The sequence below is a fragment of the Hyla sarda genome, chromosome 10, assembly GCF_029499605.1.
Source record: "Hyla sarda isolate aHylSar1 chromosome 10, aHylSar1.hap1, whole genome shotgun sequence".
NCBI lineage: Eukaryota > Metazoa > Chordata > Amphibia > Anura > Hylidae > Hyla > Hyla sarda.
In genome coordinates this window covers 135,687,870-135,709,626 of record NC_079198.1, presented here as the reverse complement: position 1 = coordinate 135,709,626, position 21,757 = coordinate 135,687,870, and the positions used below count along the sequence as shown (strand labels likewise).

Below are 21,757 nucleotides of genomic sequence, written 5' to 3'. Positions count from 1 at the left end.
TAGGGTCACATATGGGGTATCGCCGTACTCGGGAGAAATTGCGTTACAAGGTTTGGGGGGTATTTTCTTCTTTAACCCTTCATGAAAAGGAAATGTTGGGGTCTACACCAGAATGTTAGTGTAAAAAATTAAAATTTTTTACACTAACATGCTGATGTTGCCCTGTACTTTACATTTTCACAAGAGGTAAAAGGGAAAAAAGCCCCCCAAAATTTGTAACACAATTTCTCCCGACTACGGAGATACCCCATATGTGGGCGCAAAGTGCTCTGGGGGCGCACAACAAGGCCCAGAAGGGAGAGTGCACCATGTACATTTGAGGTGATTTGCACAGGGGTGGCTGATTGTTACAGCGGTTTTGACAAATGCAAAAAAAAAAAAAAAACCCACATGTGACCCCATTTCGGAAACTACACCCCTCACGGAATGTAATGAGGGGTGCAGTGAGAATTTACCCCCCACAGGTGTCTGACTGATCTTTGGAACAGTGGTCCGTGAAAATGAAAACTTGTACAGCCCACTGTTCCAAAGATCTGTCAGACACCAGTGGGGGGGCAAATGCTCACTGTACCCCTTGTTACGTTCCTCAAGGGGTCTAGTTTCCAAAATAGTATGCCATGTGTTTTTTTTTTTTGCTGTCCTAGCACCATAGGGGCTTCCTAAATGCGACATGCTCCCCGAGCAAAATTTGCTCTCAAAAAGCCAAATATGACTCCTTCTCTTCTGAGCATTGTAGTTCGCCCATAGTGCACTTCAGGTCAACTTATGGGGTACCTCCATACTCAGAAGAGATGGGGTTACAAATTTTGGGGGGTATTTTCTGCTATTAACCCTTGGAAAAATGTGAAATTTGGGGGGAAACACACATTTTAGTGAAAAAAAATATTTATTTTTTTACATATGCAAAAGTCGTGAAACACCTGTGGGGTATTAAGGCTCACTTTATTCCTTATTACGTTCCTCAAGGGGTCTAGTTTCCAAAATAGTATGCCATGTGTTTTTTTTTTTGCTGTTCTGGCACCATAGGGGCTTCCTAAATGCGACATGCCCCCCGAGCAAAATTTGCTCTCAAAAAGCCAAATATGACTCCTTCTCTTCTGAGCATTGTAGTTCGCCCGTAGTGTACTTCAGGTCAACTTATGGGGTACCTCCATACTCAGAAGAGAAGGGGTTACAAATATTTGGGGGTATTTCCTGCTATTAACCCTTGGAAAAATTTGAAATTTGGGGGGAAACACACATTTTAGTGAAAAAAAATTAAAAAAAATTTACATATGCAAAAGTCGTGAAACACCTGTGGGGTATTAAGGCTCACTTTATTCCTTGTTATGTTCCTCAAGGGGTCTAGTTTCCAAAATGGTATGGCATGTGAGGGTTTTTTGCTGTTCTGGCACCATAGGGGCTTCCTAAATGCAACATGCCCCCCAAAAACCATTTCAGAAAAACGTACTCTCCAAAATCCCGTTGTCACTCTTTCCCTTCTGAGCCCTCTACTGCGCCCGCCGAACTTTTTACATAGACATATGAGGTATGTGTTTACTCGAGAGGAATTGGGCTACAAATATAAGTATACATTTTCTCCTTTTACCCCTTGTAAAAATTCAAAAATTGGGTCTACAAGAACATGCGAGTGTAAAAAATGAAGATTGTGAATTTTCTCCTTCACTTTGATTCTATTCCTGTGAAACACCTAAAGGGTTAAAATGCTGACTGAATGTCATTTTGAATACTTTGGGGGGTGTAGTTTTTATAATGGGGTCATTTGTGGGGTATTTCTAATATGAAGACCCTTCAAATCCACTTCAAACCTGAACTGGTCCCTGAAAAATAGTGAGTTTGAAAATTTTGTAAAAAATTTAAAAATTTCTGCTGAACTTTGAAGCCCTCTGGTGTCTTCCAAAAGTAAAAACTCGTCACTTTTATGATGCAAACATAGAAGTAGACATATTGTATATGTGAATAAAATTTTTTTTTATTTGTAATATACATTTTCCTTACAAGCAGAGAGCTTCAAAGTTAGAAAAATGCAAAATTTTCAAATTTTTCATCAAATTTTAGGATTTTTCACAAGGAAAGGATGCAAGTTACCACAAAAATTTACCACCATGTTAAAGTAGAATATGTCACGAAAAAACAATCTCGGAATCAGATTGATAACTAAAAGCATTCCAGAGTTATTAATGTTTAAAGTGACAGTGGTCAGATGTGCAAAAAACGCTCTGGTCCTTAAGGCCAAAATGGGCTTGGTCCTGAAGGGGTTAAGGACCCATGACGTATGCATACGTCATGTCTTTTCCTGGTCTCTGCCGCTCACCCGGCGGAGATCGGAAGCGGATCCCTGCTGAAATCCTTCAGCAGGGATCCAGGGCAAACGCAGAGGGGGGCCATGTAGGCCCCCCATGTCGACGATCGCCGCAAATTGCAAGGGAAATCGCCCTTGCGATCTGCGGCGATACCGGGCTGATCGGGTCTCTGGGACCCGACCACCCGGTAATTTTGCATGATCCCGGCTGTCACAGACAGCCAGGACCATGCTGGAGCCTAGGAGCGAGGTGGCAAGCCGGCCACCTCCTCCGATCCCCTGCGATCCGTCGGTTAGTTAACCGACCAATCACAGGGGGGGGGGGGGGGGGCGCATACTTCCTCCCGTCCTGCCCGGCCCCTGGAAGTCCGGAGAGGACGGGAGGAAGACCGGAGGACGCAGCGTGGGAGGGGGGAGTGCTGCGGCCCGCCCCGCTACTTACCTCGTCCCTGAAGACCCGGATCCCGGCGAGGAAGATGGCGGAGGCGGCGAAAGGTGAGTAGATCTTCAGCCGCGGTCGGGCCCTTTACAGCAATGCACGTCGCCGTAAAGCGACATGCATTGCTGTATTGGGACCCTGTATACTACAACTCCCAGCATGCCCAGACAGCCCTTGGCATCTGGGCATGCTGGGAGTTGCAGTTTTGCAACATCTGGAGGTCCACAGTTTTGGGACCACTGTGCCCTTCCAGATGTTGCAAAACTACACATCCTCAGCATGCCCTTACTGTCCAGGCATACTGGGAGTTGTAGTTTTGCAACATCTGGAAGGGCACAGATTGGGAACCACTGTATTAGTGGTCTGCAAACTGTAGTCCTCCAGATGTTGCAAACTACAACTCCAAGCATGCTGGGAGTTGTAGTTCAGCAACATCTGGCTCTAAAGATGTTGTCGAACTACTACTCCCAGCATGCCTCAGAATGTTTGGGAGTTGTGGTTTTGCAACAACTGGAGGCACACTGGTTGGGAAACATTGTCTGTTTCCTAACTCAGTGTTTCCCAACCCGTGTGCCTCCAGCTGTTGCAAAACTATAACTACCAGCATGCACTGATAGACTGTGCATGCTGGGAGTTGTAGTTTTGCACCAGCTGGAGGTCGTCCCCCCCCCCCCCTGTGAATGTACAGGGTACATTCACATGGGCAGGGGGCTTACAGTGAGTATCAGGCTGCAAGTTTGCGATGCAGCAAATTTTGCGCGGCAGCTCAAACTCGCAGCGGGAAAATCGCTGTAACCCCCCGTCCGTGTGACTGTACCCTAAAAACACTACACTACACTACACTAACACAAAATAAAATAAAAAGTAAAAAACACTACATATACACATATCCCTACACAGCCCCCCTCCCCTCCCCAATAAAAATGAAAAACGTCTGGTACGCCACTGTTTTCAAAATGGAGCCTCCAGCTGTTGCAAAACAACAACTCCCATTATTGCCAGACAGCCATCGACTGTCCAAGCATGCTGGGAGTTTTGCAACAGCTGGAGGCACCCTGTTTGGGAATCACTGGCGTAGAATACCCCTATGTTCACCCCTATGCAAGTCCCTAATTTAGGTCTCAAATGCGCATGGCGCTCTCTCACTTCGGAGCCCTGTCGTATTTCAAGGCAACAGTTTAGGGCCACATATGGGGTATCGCCGTACTCGGGAGAAATTGCCTAACAAATTTTGGGGGGCTTTTTCTCCTTTCACCCCTTATGAAAAGGTGAAGTTGGGGTCTACACCAGCATGTTAGTGTAAAAAAATAAATTTTTTACACTAACATGCTGGTGTTGCCCTATACTTTTCATTTTGACAAGAGGTAAAAGGGAAAAAAGCCCCCCAAAAAAGCCCCCCGACTACGGAGATACCCCATATGTGGGCGCAAAGTGCTCTGGGGGCGCACAACAAGGCCCAGAAGGGAGAGTGCACCATGTACATTTTAGGTGATTTGCACAGGGGTGGCTGATTGTTATAGCGGTTTTGACAAACGCAAAAAAGAAAAACCCACATGTGACCCCATTTCGGAAACTACACCCCTCACGGAATGTAATGAGGGGTGCAGTGAGAATTTTACACCCCACTGGTGTCTGACAGATCTTTGGAACAGTGGGCTGCGCAAATTAAAAATTTTGTACAGCCCACTGTTCCAAAGATCTGACAGACAGCAGTGGGGGTAAATGCTCACTGTACCCCTTGTTATGTTCCTCAAGGGGTCTAGTTTCCAAAATGGAATGCCATGTGGGGGTTATTTTGCTGTCCTGGCACCATAGGGGCTTCCTAAATGCGACATGCCCCCGAGCAAAATTTGCTCTCAAAAAGCCAAATATGACTCCTTCTCTTCTGAGCATTGTAGTTCGCCCATAGTGCACTTCAGGTCAACTTATGGGGTACCTCCATACTCAGAAGAGATGGGGTTACACATTTTGGTAGGTATTTTCTGCTATTAACCCTTGCAAAAATGTGAAATTGGGGGGGGAAACACACATTTTAGTGAATTTTTTTTTTTTTAACGTATGCAAAAGTCGTGAAACCCCTGTGGGGTATTAAGGCTCACTTTATTCCTTGTTACGTTCCTCAAGGGGTCTAGTTTCCAAAATGGTATGGCATGTGGGTATTTTTTGCTGTCCTGGCACCATAGGGGCTTCCTAAATGCGACATGCCCCCGAGCAAAATTTGCTCTCAAAAAGCCAAATATGACTCCTTCTCTTCTGAGCATTGTAGTTCGCCCATAGTGCACTTCAGGTCAACTTATGGGGTACCTCCATACTCAGAAGAGATGGGGTTACAAATTTTGGGGGGTATTTTCTGCTATTAACCCTTGCAAAAATGTGAAATTTGGGGGGAAACACACATTTTAGTGAAAAAAAATATTTTTTTTTTTACATATGCAAAAGTCGTGAAACACCTGTGGGGTATTAAGGCTCACTTTATTCCTTGTTACGTTCCTCAAGGGGTATAGTTTCCAAAATGGTATGCCATGTGTTTTTTTTCCTGTTCTGGCACCATAGGGGCTTCCTAAATGCAACATGCCCCCCAAAAACCATTTCAGAAAAACGTACGCTCCAAAATCCCCTTGTCGCTCCTTCCCTTCTGAGCCCTCTACTGTGCCCGCCGAACACTTCACATAGACATATGAGGTATGTGCTTACTCGAGAGAAATTGGGCTACAAATAGAAGTATACATTTTCTCCTTTTACCCCTTATAAAAATTTAAAAATTGGGTCTACAAGAACATGCGAGTGTAAAAAATGAAGATTGTGAATTTTCTCCTTCACTTTGCTGCTATTCCTGTGAAACACCTAAAGGGTTAAAATGCTGACTGAATGTCATTTTGAATACTTTGGGGGGTGCAATTTTTATAATGGGGTCTTTTGTGGGGTATTTCTAAGATGAAGACCCTTCAAATCCACTTCAAACCTGAACTGGTCCCGTAAAAATTGTGATTTTGGAAATTTTGTGAAAAATTGGAAAATTGCTGCTGAACTTTGAAGCCCTCTGATGTCTTCCAAAAGTAAAAACTCGTCAATTTTATGATGCAAACATAAAGTAGACATATTGTATATGTGAATAAAATAAAATAATATTTGTAATATCCATTTTCATTACAAGCAGAGAGCTTCAAAGTTAGAATAATGCTAAATTTTCAAATTTTTCATCAAATTTTGGGATTTTTCACCAAGAAAGGATGCAAGTTACCATAAAATTTTACCACTAAGTTAAAGTAGAATATGTCACGAAAAAACAATCTCGGAATCAGAATGATAAGTAAAAGCATCCCAGAGTTATTAATGTTTAAAGTGACAGTGGTCAGATGTTCAAAAAATGGCCGGGTCCTAAGGTGTAAAATGGCTGGGTCCTTAAGGGGTTAATACCACCGCCTAATATGTTTCATCAGCCATAAAATAATTACCAGCTCCTAATATTGTGTCCCATGAGCTATAATATTAACACTAGAGATGAGCGAACTTACAGTAAATTAGATTCGTCACGAACTTCTCGGCTCGGCAGTTGATGTCTTTTCCTGCATAAATTAGTTCAACTTTCCGGTGCTCCCATGGGCTGGAAAAGGTGGACACAGTCCTAGGAGACTCTTTCCTAGGACTGTATCCACCTTTTCCAGCTCACTGGACCCCCTGAAGGCTGAACTAATTTATGCAGGAAAAGTCATCAACTGCCGAGCCGAGAAGTTCGTGACGAATCGAATTTACTGAAGGTTCTCTCATCTCTTATAACACCACTGCACAATATTGTGTCTCTGGACTCAATAGCCTCTTGTCTTTTTTCAACCTTACAAACTGTTACTATGTTTCCCTTTGGGAAACAGCATAAAGATCTGCAGACAATGGTTAACTCCTTGAGGACCAAGACAATTTTTATCTATCATGGCTGATAATGTTATTTGCACTGTTATACTCGGGGTTGTACCATAAGGATTTATTACAAAACTCCAGATTGGCTGTAAAGATCTACACTACATGTAAAGCAGCGTTTTCCAAATAGTGTGTCTCCAGCTGTTGCAAAACTACAACTCCCAGCATGCCCGGACAGCCAAAGGCTGTCCGGGCATGCTGGGAGTTGTAGTTTTGCAACAGCTGGAGACACACTGTTTGGAAAACACTGATGTAAAGACTGTTCCGGAAATAATAGATAAGAAGTTCCCTCTAGGGCTACATGTGAGCTGGTTGTATATTTTTGAGCTTTTCCACTGTCCCTTTAAGAAAAACACTCAGCCGAAATAGCTCAGTTGGGAGAGCGTTAGACTGAAGATCTAAAGGTCCCTGGTTCGATCCCGGGTTTCGGCAGATTGTATTTTTCTCAACCTTTAGAGATGTATAAAGTCCAGATGAGTATAATTGATCTGCAGGCGATGAACAGTTAACTCCTTCAGGGCATAAGCAATTTAGAATTTATAGTATAATAGTATTCTGGGGGTCATTACTTTTTATGTCGCTGTATGAGGCCTTTTTTCTTCTTTCTCTTTTTTTCTTTCTTCTTTTGCAGGAGCTGTAATTATGGTTTAGAAAATGTTTTCAAATCAACTGGTGCCAGAAAGTTAAACAGATTTGTAAATTACTTCTATAAAAAAAAATCTTAATCCTTTCAGTACTTATGAGCTTCTGAAGTTAAGGTTGTTCTTTTCTGTCTAAGTCCTCTCTGATGACACGTGTCTCGGGAAACGCCCAGTTTAGAAGCAAATCCCCATAGCAAACCTCTTCTAAACTGGGCGTTTCCCGAGACACGTGTCATCAGAGAGCACTTAGACAGAAAAGAACAACCTTAACTTCAGAAGCTCATAAGTACTGAAAGGATTAAGATTTTTAAATAGAAGTAATTTACAAATCTGTTTAACTTTCTGGAGCCAGTTGAGATATATATATATATATATATATATATATATATATATATATATATATATAAAAAGTTTTTTCCTTGATAACCCCTTTAATTTTATGGCTGCTGGGACACAATTTTAGGCGGTGGTATTGCTGTTATGTATGATGGGACATAACATTAGGCTTTGGTATTAAAGTTATGTCTGATGGGTTTATAAAGCTTTATTAATAGAACTAATCATGTATTCAAGCACATTTCATAGAATAATTATTTATATAGCTAAATGTATTATAGAAATCAAGAGATGCAACGCGCCACAAATCTCTTTTTCAATTAGGTGTATAGGGCTCTATAGTATAAATGCAACATTTACCTAATTTTAAATTTTAATCTAGTTTTAGGAATGGGGCATATTGTAAAGTGTATGGTAAGAAATGACAGAGAGCTAAATAAATACCAGATGTTTAATTATAGCACAAGGCGCGTAGTATAGCATCAAGCATTCATTGTATACTGTGAAAAATGACAGAAGCGAGAACAGCTGCCGTAGAAGTATTGTAGTCTGCTGCATGTCCACATATTACACTTGGGGCCCCACACTATAAACAGTCACATCCATTTAGGAGTCTATGTCAGTGAATGTGGGAGAAAGGGGGGGGAAGCTATGCAAGGAAGGGGGTACATATTACTCGGGGGGCCCCACACTATAAACATTCACATCCATTTAGGAGTCTATGTCAGTGAATGTGGGAGAAAGGGGGGGGGGGAAGCTATGCAAGGAAGGGGGTACATATTACTCGGGGGGCCCCACACTATAAACATTCACATCCATTTAGGAGTCTATGTCAGTGAATGTGGGAGAAAGGGGGGGGGAAGCTATGCAAGGAAGGGGGTACATATTACTCGGGGGGCCCCACACTATAAACATTCATATCCATTTAGGAGTCTATGTCAGTGAATGTGGGAGAAAGGGGGGGGAAGCTATGCAAGGAAAGGGGTACATATTACTCGGGGGGCCCCATACTATAAACATTCACATCCATTTAGGAGACTACATCGGTGACTATGGGAGAAAGGGGGGCGAAGCTATGCAGGGAAGGGGGCATGGCCTAGGGATGGAAGGGGGCGTGGTCTAATGAGGCTCTGCTAGAAAAGGGGATGTGGCACCTGTCCCTTTACTTCCGGTGGGCGGTTTGACGAAAGGTATCCCCCCCCTCACTACTCCAGGGATTAAGCATACTCCAGGAACAGATGAAGAAAGGAAAAGGGGACAACTCTGATCAGAGAAAACACCCCCGGTCAGTTACTGTTTGTACCTGCACTGTAATCACTTACATAATCTGCAGAGCCTGTGTAGGGCTTATATCTACTTCTATATGGTCCCTGTATGTGAGAATATAAATCTTTGTATAATAGATGTTATTCAGTAACAGTGTAGCAGTATTAGTCAGTCATTAGTCAGTGGTAATGGTTGTGGTCATGGTGTGGCAGTATTATTTGTCCCTTATTAATAACACACAAAGCTAGCAGTGTGCCCCTGAAGTTTTGTGTGTGCGGGTATGTTCACACGGTAGTAAAATGTGCGAAATGTCCACCCGGAAAACACGGGCAGACATTCTGCACATTTGCACGATCCGGCGGGCAACTAGGACTGTTTGGAAATGTGCCGTATCATAGACACCAATAGATTTCCCATTAAAATCAATGGGACCATGCTGCAGCGGAATGTCTGTGCGGAATGTTCCGGCGGAATTCCGCACTGACATTCTGCCGCGTGAACATACCCTTAGAATTTTCCCTGGGGCCCAGGGGACTCTACTTACACCCCTCAGGGTATTCCTCATAATGCGGCCAATGCATGAACCCAAAAAGTTTCTTCAGTCTTAAAGGGGTTGTGCGCTGCCCTAATTTTCGGAGCTCCCCCTTCCCATAGACTTTCGTTGAGGGGGCGGGCGAGGCGTCACGAGGGGGCGGGCGAGACGTCGTGAGGGGGCGGGCGTGACGTCACGGAAGCCCGCACACAGCGTTCGGAGTAATGAACTTCCGGACGCTGTGAGCGGAGCTCCGAAAGTCAGGGCAGCGCACAACCCCTTTAAGTGCTAAAGACAATAAACTCTACAGCTTAAAGGGGTACTCCGGTAGAAAACCTTTCTTTCTTTAAATAAACTGGTGCCAGAAAGTTAAACAGATTTGTAAATTACTTCTATTAAAAAAAATCTTAATCCTTCCAGTACTTATTAGCTGCTGAATACTATAGAGGAAATTATTTTCTTTTTGGAACACAGAGCTTTCTGCTGACATCACGAGCACAGTGCTCTCTGCTGACATCTCTGTCCATTTCAGAGATGTCAGCAGAGAGCACTGTGCTTGTGATGTCAGCAGAGAGCTCTGTGTTCCAAAAAGGAAAGAACTTCTTCTGTAGTATTCAGCAGCTAATAAGTACTGGAAGGATTAAGATTTTTTAATAGAAATAATTTACAAATCTGTTTAACTTTCTGGCACCAGTTGATTTAAAAAAAAAAAATGTTTCCGACGGAGTACCCCTTTAAAGCAGTACTCCACAACTAGACATGTTATCCCCTATCAAAAGGATAGGGGATAACATGTCTGATCGCGGGGGTCCGGCAGTTGGGGACCACCGCGATCTCCTCCGCGGCACCCCAGTCATCCGGCGTGGCATGACATCACGGAAGCCCCAGACTTCTGTGACCGTAACGCCTCAGCGTCGGCACAGAGATCGCGGAGGATCCCAATGGCCGGGACCCCCCCCCCCCCCTGCAATCAGACATGTTATCCCCTATACTTTGAATAGGGGATAACATGTCTAGGGGTGGAGTACCGCTTTAACATTAGAGTCTATTGAAATAAGAATCATATTGTATATAAAAAGACCTAACCAGCATAAAGATCTGCAGACAATGGTTAACTCCTTGAAGACCAAGACAATTTTTATCTATCATGGCTGATAATGTTATTTGCACTGTTATACTCGGGGTTGTACCATAAGTCCCAAAAGGATTTATTACAAAACTCCTGTCTGGCTGTAAAGATCTACACTACATGTAAAGCAGTGTTTTCCAAACAGTGTGTCTCCAGCTGTTGCAAAACTACAACTCCCAGCATGCCCGGACAGCCTTTGGCTGTCCGGGCATGCTGTGAGTTGTAGTTTTGCAACAGCTGGAGACACACTGTTTGGAAAACACTGATGTAAAGACTTCTGGAAATAATAGATAAGAAGTTCCCTCTATGGCTACATGTGAGCTTGTCGTATATTCTTGAGCTTTTACACTGTCCCTTTAAGAAAAACACACAGCCGAAATAGCTCAGTTGGGAGAGCGTTAGACTGAAGATCTAAAGGTCCCTGGTTCGATCCCGGGTTTCGGCAGATTGTGTTTTTCTCAACCTTTAGAGATGTATAAAGTCCATATATGTATAATTGATCTGCAGGCGATGAACAGTTAACTCCTTCAGGGCATAAGCAATTTTTTAATTTATGGTATAATAGTATTCTGGGGGTCATTACTTATTATGTCGCTGTATGAGGCCTTTTCTTTCCTTTCTCTTTTTTTTCTTCTTTTGCAGGAGCTGTAATTATGGTTTAGAAAATGTTTTCAAATTAACTGGTGCCAGAAAGTAAAACAGATTTGTAAATGACTTCTATATAAAAATATGAATCCTTCCAGTACTTATCAGCTGCTGTATGCTGCAGAGGAAGTTGTGTAGTTCTTTCCAGTCTGACCACAGTGCTCTCTGCTGACACCTCTGTCCATGTCAGGAACTGTCCAGAGTAGGAGAGGTTTGCTATGGGAATTTGCTCCTGCTCTGGACAGATCCTGACACAGACTGGAAAGAACTACACAACTTCCTCTAGAGCAGTACAGCAGCTCTACTGAAAGGGTTAAAGGGGTACTCTTTTTTTTTTTTTTTTAATCAATTGGTGCCAGAAAGTTAAACAGATTTGTAAATTACTTCTTTAAAAAAAATCTTAATCCTTCCAGTACTTTTTAGGGTCTGTATGCTACAGAGGAAATTATTTTCTTTTTGAAACACAGAGCTCTCTTCTGACATCATGACCACAGTTCTCTCTGCTGACATCATGAGCACAGTGCTCTCTGCTGACATCTCTGTCCATTTTAGGAACTGTCCAGAGCAGCATATGTTTGCTATGGGGATTTTCTCCTACTCTGGACAGTTCTTAAAATGGACAGATATGTCAGCAGAGAGCACTGTGCTCGTGATGTCAGCAGAGAGCTCTGTGTTCCAAAAAGAAAATAATTTCCTCTGTAGTATTCAGCAGCTGATAAGTACTGGAAGGATTATGATTTTTTTATAGAAGTAATTTACAAATCTGTTTAACTTTCTGGCACCAGTTGATTTAAAAAAACAGTTTTCCACCGGAGTACCCCTTTAAGATTATTAAATAGAAGTCATTTACAAATCTGTATAACTTTCTGCCGGCAGTTGATTTGAAAACATTTCTTTTTTTAATACATTGTGAGTATATTCCACATGATACAGATACAAGTATATTCCACATGATACAGATACAAGTATATTCCCCATGATACAGATACAAGTATATTCCACATGATACAGATACAAGTATATTCCACGTGATACAGATACAAGTATATTCCACGTGATACAGATACAAGTATATTCCTTATAATACAGATACAAGTATATTCCACATGATACAGATACAAGTATATTCCTTATAATACAGATACAAGTATATTCCACATGATACAGATACAAGTATATTCCACATGATACAGATACAAGTATATTCCACGTGATACAGATACAAGTATATTCCACGTGATACAGATACAAGTATATTCCCCATGATACAGATACAAGTATATTCCCCATGATACAGATACAAGTATATTCCCCATGATACAGATACAAGTATATTCCCCATGATACAGATACAAGTATATTCCTCATGATACAGATACAAGTATATTCCCCGTGATACAGATACAAGTATATTCCACGTGATACAGATACAAGTATATTCCACGTGATACAGATACAAGTATATTCCCCATGATACAGATACAAGTATATTCCACATGATACAGATACAAGTATATTCCACATGATACAGATACAAGTATATTCCACGTGATACAGATACAAGTATATTCCACATGATACAGATACAAGTATATTCCACATGATACAGATACAAATATATTCCACATGATACAGATACAAGTATATTCCCCATGATACAGATACAAGTATATTCCACATGATACAGATACAAGTATATTCCCCATGATACAGATACAAGTATATTCCTCATGATACAGATACAAGTATATTCCTCATGATACAGATACAAGTATATTCCTCATGATACAGATACAAGTATATTCCACATGATACAGATACAAGTATATTCCACATGATACAGATACAAGTATATTCCCCATGATACAGATACAAGTATATTCCACATGATACAGATACAAGTATATTCCCCATGATACAGATACAAGTATATTCCCCATGATGCAGATACAAGTATATTCCTCATGATACAGATACAAGTATATCCCACGTGATACAGATACAAGTATATTCCTCATGATACAGATACAAGTATATTCCTCATGATACAGATACAAGTATATTCCACATGATACAGATACAAGTATATTCCCCATGATACAGATACAAGTATATTCCACATGATACAGATACAAGTATATTCCACATGATACAGATACAAGTATATTCCTCATGATACAGATACAAGTATATTCCTCATGATACAGATACAAGTATATTCCTCATGCTACAGATACAAGTATATTCCACATGATACAGATACAAGTATATTCCCCATGATACAGATACAAGTATATTCCACATGATACAGATGCAAGTATATTCCACATGATCACAAGTATCTGTATACCAACCAAATACACAGTGTTGTTGCTGCAGTGTGTGAGGGGATGTGGTATTGTTACTTTTCCATGAACTCCCCACTGTATAGATTTTTTAATTTTGACAGTTGATCCTACATGTCACCCAGTCAGAGGTGTTATGTCCAGCAGAGGTGAGTACAGTAAGTGTGTTAGGGTTCCGTCTGAAGTGAGGCCGCCTCCGATTGTTGGATGTGGGACACGTTTTGATGAAAATATTTCCTTAGAGCCTTTTTTATCTTCCCTTATGATGCAGATACTCTGTGGGTTTAAAAATATTATTGTCAGAAGTGGGATTCGAACCCACACCTCCAGAGGAGACTGCGACCTGAACGCAGCGCCTTAGACCGCTCGGCCATCCTGACTTTACATTCACTTTTGTGTTTAACTCTTTCTAATCCAGGTGACAACACAAGTTTTCCCACATTTCACTTTTATTTTACTGTCATGTGACTGATATACACATGGGCAGCTATAATGGAACAATGGATAAAGCAACATTTCTTTTGAATCCTTTATAGTAAAAATAAACAGCGCCTCTTTATGTAGATGTCGTTGTTCCATAAAACATGTAAAGATTGCAATAAACAGCATAATGGGTGTACAAAAAAGTAGGGGAAATGCATTCTACCCCAGATGGGACTCGAACCCACAATCCCTGGCTTAGGAGGCCAGTGCCTTATCCATTAGGCCACTGGGGCACTGATTTTGTTGATGGGTATGTGTAGTTACACATGGATGTACAGACCACTGCTCGTTTCTGTGACTGGCTAAGTCTGAATCAGGAGTATGCCCAAGCACAGGACTACTGCCCCCTGTGGAGGACTACTGCCCCCTGTGGTTGGGAGTTGTAGTTTTTCAATAGCTAGAGGCACACTTGTTAGGAAACATATAGGCATAATAAACACATAATTTAAAGTCTGTGTACTGTGCCTTTAAAAATAGTACATACTTGTAATAGCTCAGTTGGAAGAGCGTTAGACTGCAGATCTGAAGGTCATTGGTTCGATTCTGGGAATTTACAGATTATCTATTCTTCATTCTTTAAACAATTATCTAGAAATGACAATGGATGGCAAGAGATTATTAATGAATTTTCAGTTGCACTGGCAATCAATTAACCCCTTGCATGTTATCATGATTTCATTACTTATACCTTATGTATTATCAATTGCATGTGAATTTCTGCCCCCCTGTTTTTAACGTTTACACAGGTATCTTGGTGGGTGTATAATCATGTTTCAATTAACTTTGACCTTATTTACATAAACTCTTGTTTTTTAATTGACAAGCAAATTCTTTTGGGATACCATATAATTTAGAGCCGGTGTATTGTACCATAAAAAAAGTAGTCCGCAGCTTAAATAGCTTCTTTGGGAGAATGCTAGTCTAAAGGTCCCTGGTTTGATCCTGGGTTTTGGCAGATTGTATTTTCTTAATCCTTTAAACCACACACTGTACCCCAGAATATAATACTGCCACACACTGTACCCCTGAATATAATACTGCCAAACACTGTACTCCTGAATATAATACTGCCACACACTGTACCCCAGAATATAATAGTGCCACACACTGTACCCCTGAATATAATACAGCCACACACTGTACCCCAGAATATAATACTGCCACACACTTTACCCCAGAATATAATACTGCCACACACTGTACCCCTGAAAATACTGCCACACACTGTACCCCAGAATATAATACTACCACACACTGTACCCCAGAATATAATACTGCCACACACTGTACCCCAGAATATAATACTGCCACACACTGTACCCCAGAATATAATACTGCCACACACTGTACCCCTGAAAATACTGCCACACACTGTACCCCAGAATATAATACTACCACACACTGTACCCCAGAATATAATACTGCCACACACTGTACCCCAGAATATAATACTGCCACACACTGTACCCCAGAATATAATACTGCCACACACTGTACCCCTGAATATAATACAGCCACACACTGTACCCCAGAATATAATACTGCCACACACTTTACCCCAGAATATAATACTGCCACACACTGTACCCCTGAAAATACTGCCACACACTGTACCCCAGAATATAATACTACCACACACTGTACCCCAGAATATAATACTGCCACACACTGTACCCCTGAATATAATACTGCCACACACTGTACCACAGAATATAAAACTGCCGCACACTGTACCTCAGAATATAATACTGCCACACACTGTACCCCAGAATATAATACTGCCACACACTGTACCCCTGAATATAATACTGCCACACACTGTACCCCTGAATATAATACTGCCACACACTGTACCCCAGAATATAATACTGCCACACACTGTACCCCAGAATATAATACTGCCACACACTGTACTTCAGAATATAATACTGCCACACACTGTACCCCTGAATATAATACTGCCACACACTGTACCCCTGAATATAATACTGCCACACACTGTACCCCAGAATATAATACTGCCACACACTGTACCCCAGAATATAATACTGCCACACACTGTACCCCAGAATATAATACTGCCAAACACTGTACCCCAGAATATAATACTGCCACACACTGTACCTCAGAATATAATACTGCCACACACTGTACCCCAGAATATAATACTGCCACACACTGTACCCCTGAATATAATACTGCCACACACTGTACCTCAGAATATAATACTTAATACTGCCACACACTGTACCCCTGAATATAATAGTGCCACACACTGTACCCCAGAATATAATACTGCCAAACACTGTACCCCTGAGAATAATACTGCCACACACTGTACCCCAGAATATAATACTGCCACACACTGTACCCCTGAAAATAATACTGCCACACACTGTACCCCAGAATATAATACTGCCAAACACTGTACCCCTGAATATAATACTGCCACATACTTTACCCCAGAATATAATACTGCCACACACTATACCCCTGAATATAATACTGCCACACACTGTACCCATGAATATAATACTGCCAGACACTGTACCTCAGAATATAATACTGCCACACACTGTACCCCTGAAAATAATACTGCCACACACTGTACCTCAGAATATAATACTGCCACACGCTGTACCCCTGAATATAATACTACCACACACTGTACCCCTGAATATAATACTGCCACATAGAGATGAGCGAACTTACAGTAAATTCGATACATCACGAACTTCTCCGCTCGGCAGTTGATGACTTTTCCTGCATAAATTAGTTCAGCTTTCCGGTGCTCTGGTGGGCTGGAAAAGGTGGATACAGTCCTAGGAGACTCTTTCCTAGGACTGTATCCACCTTTTCCAGCCCACCGGAGCACCTGAAGGCTGAACTAATTTACGCAGGAAAAGACATCAACTGCCGAGCCGAGAAGTTCGTGACGAATCGAATTTACTGTAAGTTCGCTCATCTCTACTGCCACACACTGTACCCCTGAATATAATGCTGCCGCACACTGTACCCTGAATATAATAATGCCCCTGAATATAACGCGGCCCCTGGAAGCTGCTGGAGGTCCTCTGTGGATGGAACCACGCTATCGAGGAGACAGTAGGATGTAATATGAAGAAGAATGAAGCGGAGCACTCACCAGGTAATATACAGGAGTATGGAGCTGGAGACGGACCGTTGAGCGCCGAAGAACTTCGTTAGGCCAGAACACTTTGAGTTGTAGGTTTGCAACATTGTGAGGCACACTGGTTGGAAAACACTGCATTAGAGTCTAGTACCCCGGGGCTGATAATTTTACCTGCCCTCTTGCACCCGGGGGTTGTACCATAAGTCACAAAAAGATTTGTCTGTTCAGTTCTAATCTACATGTAAGGGCTGTTCTGGAAATAAAAGATAAGAAGCTTCCTGCAACCTCTATGGTTGTACAATATTAGAGCCTGTGTACTGTCCCTTTAAGAAGTAAGGAACAGCCGAAATAGCTCAGTTGGGAGAGCATTAGACTGAAGATCTAAAGGTCCCTGGTTCGATCCCGGGTTTTGGCAAGATTTTTTATTTTTTAAACTGCTATATAGAAATGACAACCGGCGGGTCTGGATGATATGTAAGGCTATGTTCACACTGCCCTTGTGTTCTGGTTTGTTCGGCTCTTCTCTTTTTGCCTGTGATACATCTGAAGAGGTGGAGGGGTCTTTTCCTGTGTGTGCCAGAGACTGAAGAAATGGCGGATCATAGTATACAAAGAGTTAAACTGAAGAAATTAGAGATTTTTCTGATCTCCTGTTGTTTTCTGGAAGAGATATAATCCAGAGCTGTCTGGAAGCAGCTTACCCCTCCTCTCTCCATAGACAACATGTAAAGGAGTAGTCCAGTATTGAAAAACTTATCCCCTATCCTAAGTATAGGGGAAAAGTTATTGATTGCGGGGAGTCCGGCCGCTGGAACACCCTGCAATCTCCCTTACGTGCCCCGGGCTCTCCGCATCAAGCGGCGGTTGACACGCTCCCTCAATACAGCGCTATGGCAGAACTAGAGATTGCGGAATGAAGCGCTCCGGCTCTGCCATAGAGTTTATTGAGGGGGAGTGTCAGCCGCCGCTTTGTGAGGTGGTCGACACGCCCCCTACCCGCGGACTGCCAGGGCCCTGTACAGGTGATTGTGGGGGTCCCAGCGGTCGAACCCTCAAAATCTAAAAACGTTTTTCAATACTGGACTACTCCTTTATCCCCTTAAGGGGATTTTCCGTTTTTTCACTTTCGTTTTTCCTCCTCACCTTCTAAAAATCATAACGCTTTCAGTTTTCCACCAACAGACCTATATGAGGACTTGTTTTATGGGGTACCAATTTTATTTAGTAATGACATCCGTAATTTCACCACAAAATCTACAGCAAAACAAATAATTATTTGTGGGACAAAATTGAAAAAACAAACCAACGCCATTTTGTAATTTTGAGCGGCTTCAGTCTCTACGCAGTGAACTTTTCGGTAAAATGTACACCAATACCCAATTTATGTAGGTTTATTTTATTATACTACTAATAATTATAACTACGTGCACCAAAACATAGAATGTTTAAAATTGTCATCTTCTGACCCCTATAACTTTTATTATTTATTTTTGACAGTGGATCCTACATGTCACCCAGTCAGAGGCGTTATGTCCGGCAGAGGTGAGTACAGTAAGTGTGTTAGGGTCCCATCTGAAGTGAGGCCGCCTCCGATTGTTGGATGTGGGACACGTTTTGATGAAAATATTTGCTTAGAGCCTTTTCAGTCTTCCCTCATGATGCAGATACTCTGTGGGTTTTAAAACATTATTGTCAGAAGTGGGATTCGACCCCAGAGGAGACTGCGACCTGAACGCAACGCCTTAGACCGCTCGGCCATCCTGACTTGATATTCACTTTGGTGTTTACCGCTTTCTAATCCAGGTGAAAATACAAGGTTTCCCACGTTTCACTCACTGATACTATTATTTTACTGTCATGTGACTGATATACACATGGGCAGCTATAATGGAACAATGGATAATAATGGTACAGTGCAGAACTAGACATAATACAGGGGATGAGAGGGGGATACAAGATATAATACAGGGAATGAGAGGGGGATACATGATATAATACAGGAGATGAGAGGGGGATACATGATATAATACAGAGGATGAGAGGGGGATACATGATATAATACAGAGGATGAAAGGGGGATACATGATATAATACAGGGGATGAGAGGGGGATACATGATATAATACAGAGGATGAGAGGGGGATACATGATATAATACAGAGGATGAGAGGGGGATACATGATATAATACAGAGGATGAGAGGGGGATACATGATATAATACAGGGGATGAGAGGGGGATACATGATATAATACAGGAGATGAGAGGGGGATACATGATATAATACAGGAGATGAGAGGGGGATACATGATATAATACAGAGGATGAGAGGGGGATACATGATATAATACAGAGGATGAAAGGGGGATACATGATATAATACAGGGGATGAGAGGGGGATACATGATATAATACAGGAGATGAGAGGGGGATACATGATATAATACAGGGGATGAGAGGGGGATACATAGTTACATAGTTAGTACGGTCGAAAAAAGACATATGTCCATCAAGTTCAACCAGGGAATTAAGGGGTAGGGGTGTGGCGCGATATTGGGGAAGGGATGAGATTTTATATTTCTTCATAAGCATTAATCTTATTTTGTTCCAGGAATGTATCTAATCCTGTTTTAAAGCTGTTAATTGTTCCTGCTGTGACCAGTTCCTGAGGTAGACCGTTCCATAAATTCACAGTCCTCACGGTAAAGAAGGCATGTCGCCCCTTGAGACTAAACTTTTTTTTCTCCAGACGGAGGGAGTGCCCCCTCGTCCTTTGGGGGGGTTTAACCTGGAACAGTTTTTCTCCATATTTTTTGTATGGGCCATTAATATACTTATATATGTTTATCATATCCCCCCTTAAACGTCTCTTCTCAAGACTAAACAATTGTAACTCCTTTAATCGCTCCTCATAGCTAAGATGTTCCAAGCCCCATATTAGTTTAGTCGCGCGTCTCTGCACCCTTTCCAACTCCGCAGTGTCCCTTTTATGGACAGGTGCCCAAAACTGAACAGCATATTCCAGGTGAGGCCGTACCAATGATTTATAAAGGGGGAGTATTATGTCCCTGTCCCTTGAGTCCATGCCTCTTTTGATACATGACAATATCCTGCCGGCTTTGGAAGCAGCAGCCTGACATTGCATGCTATTCTGTAGTCTTTGATCTACAAGTCACCCAGATCCTTCTCTACCAGTGACTCTGCCAGTTTAATCCCCCCTAAGACATACGATGCATGCAGGTTATTAGTACCCAGATGCATAACTTTACATTTATCCACATTGAACCTCATTTGCCAAGTGGATGCCCAGACACTTAGTCTATCCAAGTCATCTTGTAACTTATACACATCCTCTATAGACTGTACCGTGCTACAAAGCTTGGTGTCATCTGCAAAGATAGAAACAGAGCTGTTAATACCATCCTCTATATCATTGATAAATAAATTAAACAACAGCGGTCCCAGTACTGAACCTTGGGGTACACCACTAATAACCGGGGACCAATCAGAGTACGAATCATTGACCACCACTCCCTGGGTACGATCCATGAGCCAGTGTTCAATCCAGTTACAAACTAAAATTTCCAAACCCAAAGACCTTAACTTACCTGTCAGACGTCTATGAGGGACAGTATCAAATGCTTTAGCAAAATCCAGAAACACTATATCCACAGCCAATCCTCTATATACACAGCCCCCCTCTATATACACAGCCCCCCCTCTATATCCACAGCCCCCCTCTATATCCACAGCCATTCCTCTGTCAAGGCTTCTACTCACCTCTTCATAAAAGCAAATTAGATTGGTTTGACAACTTCTATCCTTAGTAAACCCATGCTGGCTATCACTTATAATACAATTATCCCCTATGTATTCCTGTATGTAATCCCTTATAAGTCCTTCAAACAATTTACCCACAATGCACGTTAAACTTACCGGTCTATAGTTTCCTGGGGAAGACCTAGAGCCCTTTTTGAAGATTGGCACCACATTCGCCTTGCGCCAGTCCCTTGGCACAATAACAGACACCAGAGAATCTCTAAATATCATGAACAGGGGTACAGATATTACTGAACTTACCTCTCTAAGAACTCTTGGGTGTAGTCCATCCGGTCCTGGGGATTTGCTTACATTTATATCACTTAACTTACCTTGTACCATCTCTACATTAAGCCAGTTCAGTACATTACATGATGTGTTACCAGCACTGACCTGTACATGATGTGTTACCAGCACTGACCTGTACATGATGTGTTACCAGCACTGACCTGTACATGATGTGTTACCAGCACTGACCTGGCCAATGTCAGCTCCTTCTTCCATAGTGTATACAGAACTAAAGAACCCATTCAGTAGCTCCGCCTTCTCTTGATCGCCTGTGACAACCTCCCCATTATCATTATTAAGGGGTCCTACATGCTCTGTCCTTGGTTTTTTTGCATTTATATATCTAAAAAAATATTTAGGATTAGTTTTGCTTTCTTTGGCCACCTGTCTCTCATTTTGAATTTTTGCTGTTTTTATTACATTTTTACAGATTTTATTAAGCTCCTTGTACTGTTTAAATGTTATCGCTGACCCATCAGATTTGT

The 21,757-nt window shown here is 41.9% G+C and overlaps 5 non-coding genes across 5 annotated transcripts; 3 read left to right on the top strand and 2 right to left on the bottom strand.

The window, feature by feature from the left end:
• Positions 1-7,015: 7,015 nt before the first annotated feature.
• On the top strand, positions 7,016-7,088 carry TRNAF-GAA (transfer RNA phenylalanine (anticodon GAA)). The gene has a single exon. It is a non-coding gene; the product is annotated as a tRNA-Phe (tRNA).
• A 3,844-nt stretch (positions 7,089-10,932) lies between these two features.
• TRNAF-GAA (transfer RNA phenylalanine (anticodon GAA)) lies at positions 10,933-11,005 on the top strand. The gene has a single exon. It is a non-coding gene; the product is annotated as a tRNA-Phe (tRNA).
• A 2,842-nt stretch (positions 11,006-13,847) lies between these two features.
• Positions 13,848-13,930, bottom strand: TRNAL-CAG (transfer RNA leucine (anticodon CAG)). The gene has a single exon. It is a non-coding gene; the product is annotated as a tRNA-Leu (tRNA).
• A 263-nt stretch (positions 13,931-14,193) lies between these two features.
• On the bottom strand, positions 14,194-14,266 carry TRNAR-CCU (transfer RNA arginine (anticodon CCU)). Its single transcript has one exon. It is a non-coding gene; the product is annotated as a tRNA-Arg (tRNA).
• A 3,242-nt stretch (positions 14,267-17,508) lies between these two features.
• TRNAF-GAA (transfer RNA phenylalanine (anticodon GAA)) lies at positions 17,509-17,581 on the top strand. Its single transcript has one exon. It is a non-coding gene; the product is annotated as a tRNA-Phe (tRNA).
• Positions 17,582-21,757: the final 4,176 nt, after the last annotated feature.